Source organism: Carassius gibelio, chromosome B9 (assembly GCF_023724105.1).
Source record: "Carassius gibelio isolate Cgi1373 ecotype wild population from Czech Republic chromosome B9, carGib1.2-hapl.c, whole genome shotgun sequence".
NCBI classification, from domain to species: domain Eukaryota; kingdom Metazoa; phylum Chordata; class Actinopteri; order Cypriniformes; family Cyprinidae; genus Carassius; species Carassius gibelio.
Genome location: NC_068404.1, coordinates 24,368,532 through 24,372,553, shown reverse-complemented (window position 1 = coordinate 24,372,553; position 4,022 = coordinate 24,368,532).

Sequence of the window (4,022 nt, the reverse complement as noted above, 5' to 3'; positions counted from 1 at the left end):
TTACAGGAGATCTGTATCTGGGGCTCTAGTTGTCCTTGTCTCCGCTGTCTTTCAGGGATATAGAGGTCCTTTCTGGGTGCTTATCCACCATCTGGTCTGGATACGTACTGGATCCGGGTGACTGCAGTGACCCTCTGATCTGGATACAGACTGGATCTGGTGGCTACAGTGACCTCGGAATAAGAGAGAAACAGACTAATATTAGCGTAGATGCCATTCTTCTAATGATGTAGCAAGTACATCGGGTGTTATGGGAAGTGTTCCTGGTTCCGGTTTACATAATTAATGCAGCCTAAAAATCCTTTAATGGATTTGGATATTAGAAGCACATTAGTGTGTTATTTGTAAGCCAGGTTAAAGAGAAGGGTCTTTAATCTAGATTTAAACTGCAAGAGTGTGTCTGCCTCCCGAACAATGTTAGGTAGGTTATTCTAGAGTTTGCCAAATCCTGTTGGAAAATGAAATCTGCATCTATATAAATTTTATCAGCAGCAGGGAGCATGTAGTGCTCTAAAACTTCCTGGCATACGGTTGCATTGACCTTGGACCTCAGAAAACACAGTGGCCAACACCAACATGACATGGCTGCAAAACCATCACTGACTGGGGAAACTTTACACTGGACCTCAAGCAACGTGGATTGTGTGCCTCTTTTCCTCCAGACTATGGGACCCTGATTTCCAAAGGAAATGCAAAATTTACTTTCATCAGAGAACATAACTTTGGACAACTCAGCAGCAGTCCAGTCCTTTTTGAAGCAAGACTCTTCTGACACTGTCTGTTGTTCAAGAGTGGCTTGACACAAGGAATGTGTGTAGTGGTTCCTGACTCCAGCTGCAGTCCACTCTTTATGAATCTCCCCCACATTTTTGAATGGGTTTTGTTTTACAATCATCTCCAGGGTGTGGTTATCCCTATTGCTTGTACACTTTTTTTTTACAGTTTTAGATCTGGAAAGTGTGACTCTTTATTATCCATTTCAAATGCCTCTGAGGACTCTCCAGGGACGTAGATGCTGAATCCTGCCATGTTTCACAAGCGCTTGTGTCCTTGAGGGCTCATCATTTCAGAAAAGTTTAAAGAAGCTCGTCTGCAGAAAAAATTATCTAGAAAATATTTAATTTGTATTAAGTTGACAGCATATTATTAGATATGAGTAGAGTTGTGTATAATAAAAGAGAAAGAGCCCTAAAAGGAATAGTTCTCCCAAAAGTAAAAATATTTGCTGAATATTGACTTGACTATGTTTTTTCATCAGAACAGATTTGGAGAAATTCACCATCATATCACTTGCTCACCAATGGATCCTCTGCAGTGAATGGGTGCCATCAGAATGAGAGTCCAAACAGCTGATAAAAACATCATAATAATCCACAAGACTCCAGTCTATCAACTGATGTTGTATGAAGTGAAAAGCTGCATGTTTGTAAGAACCAAACCTCTTTGTTCTATGACCAGAGAGAAAGAAAAAATCTTGAATATTTGGTTGCCTTGCCAGTGCTAGCATGCTCAATTTTATTCTTCTTCTTGTATATTTATTGTTCATTTGACGACAGCCATTTAAAATTCATTAGATAAATCCCATGCTTATGGGTCCACTGCTTGAATGGCCTCTCTTGAAGATGAGCCTCTAATAAGAGGCCTTCTTTAATCCCTCACACCCAACGTTCAGCTTCTTGAGGCCATGAGAGCTTTAAACTAATGTTACACATCACAGAGGTTGATAGATTGGTCTGCAAGGCTCCCGCTCAAATCAAATATGACCCTGACTCATTTAGACTGACTCCAATTATGAATGGAGTGAATTAATTCACTGATACTTTGCCTAATGAAATGTGATTCATATGGCTGTTTTAAGGCAGCGATGGGACATAAATCAATGGCTCATCCACCCGATTGACTGTTTGTAAATCGGGCTGTGACCTCCCACTCGTGTTTGGAATTTGCTGGAGCTTTCCGCCATATTCCGTCATAAAATATGGATGTTCTTCCACACTCCAGTATGTGATTTACAGAGCTCTTCTCTGCATGAACACACACCTTTGCAGTCAAACAGAGCTTAAGGTAAAGTAGGACATCTTTCCAAGCCTCTATAACAGTTAGATTTTGAAAATGGATGCAGTTTGGAAGTTGAGCGTGCTTTGAAAGTGCTGTTCTTGAAAAAGCTCATAGCTGTGTGTGTGTGTGTGTTTACTGTAACAGATGTTTGAGCTTTAATACAGCATCATTAGTGTCATTACAAAAAGCATGCCATATAAAGATGCTTAAGTTTTTAATGCAACATAATTTCCATAGATTTGTACAACTTCTGGATAGGGGCCTTGGGAAATAAGTATACGCTTCTGCTTCTCAGCAAGGACCATGTGTGTGTATTTGAGACAAACCAGCCCACTGAAAGAAGTGCACCCCAAGGAAGCCAGTGCTGATTGCATGATTGTATTCAGAATCCTTCCTTGCTGCAACTGAGTCCCTCCCTTAAGCTCCTCTCTTTCCCTCCACCAGATGATCCAAATTAAATGTTGACTCTCCATCTCTCCTTGAAGACAGTGCAGTGGAAACACATCTCTGCACTGTTAAATGTGAAGGCAGCTGGTTATTTTGGAACACAGATGTCACAATGGCGGCAAAATGTGTCCTTGATTTCTATTTTTCATTTAGGTCAATTAGTCAGTTTATTATGGCATTTATTATGTTTTTACTGTATTTCTGATCAAATAAATACAGCCTTTGTGCGCATGAAATATTTCTTTCACAAATCTTACCAACTCCAAACTTTCAAACCACCTTTTCTTCACTTGAATTGTGAATGAAGATTTATATGGCACCTCATCAGTGGAAAAACTAAAATAAAAAAGGTACACCTGCATTTGCCAAAATGCAAAAGTAATTAAATGATTTCATTATGAGTGTCTTGCATCTAATAATCCCAAAACCATAATCTGAGCTATTTTATCCAAATTAATTTTACATCTCTACTGTATGCCAACAACCATCTCTTGTTTCTATTTTTATTCCTCCTAAGGAGCAGACAGGCAGCAGCACACTCCCTGTGTTTTTCTCTGGGGGTTTTCAAGGCTGTAAGTGAGAAGAACACTCTAATGAAGATAGCCAAAACAAGACCAAGCACAGCCCTCTTGGGTCTGAAGTCTTATCACATTTACACTGACGTCTTACAGAATGCAAGTAACCAAAATCTCAGCTTTATTCATTGTTTATAGCCAACAAGATCTTATCTTACCAACGTTTCTGAGGTTTCTTCTCTCTCAAGCCAGTTTTCGATCTGGAAAGTGTGACTCTTTATTATCCGTCTCAAATGTCTCCGAGGACTCTCCCGGGACGTAGACGCTGAATCCTGCCATGTTTCACAAGCGCTCGTGTCCTTGAGGGCTCTTCATTTCAGTAAAGTTTAATGAAGTCTTTACAGTCACAGGGAATAAGCTGTCGCTCGTTTGCTCTCAAGTTCAGCAGAAAATATTATCTGGAAAATATTTAATTTGTATTAAATTGACAGCATATTTTTTCTACCTATGAGTAGAGTAATATATAAACCTGAAGAGAAAGAGCCCTAAAAGGATTAGTTCTCCCAAAAGTAAAAAAAAAAAATTGCTGAAAAATGTCTCACCCTCAGGCCATTCAAGATGTAAGTGATTTAGTTTTTTTCATCAGAACAGATTTGGAGAAATGTTCCTTCATATCCCTTGCTCACCAGTGGATCCTCTGCAGTGAATGGACAAGGTGACTTTTTCACTGGAGAAAGCAGTATTTTGAATAGAGTATTTGTGTTTTAACTAGAAGCAATGGTTTGAAGTTAAAAACGTCCTAATGATGGATTTCTTAAACACAGATTTTGGATTGCTTACAGTACTGGATTATTATGATGTTTTATATCAGCTTTTTGGATTCTCAGTTTGAGAGCATCCATTCACTGCAGAGGATTCATTGGTGAACTAATGATGTAATGATACATTTCTCCAAATCTGTTCCAATGAAAAAACCTAAATCACATCTTGAATGGTCAGAGG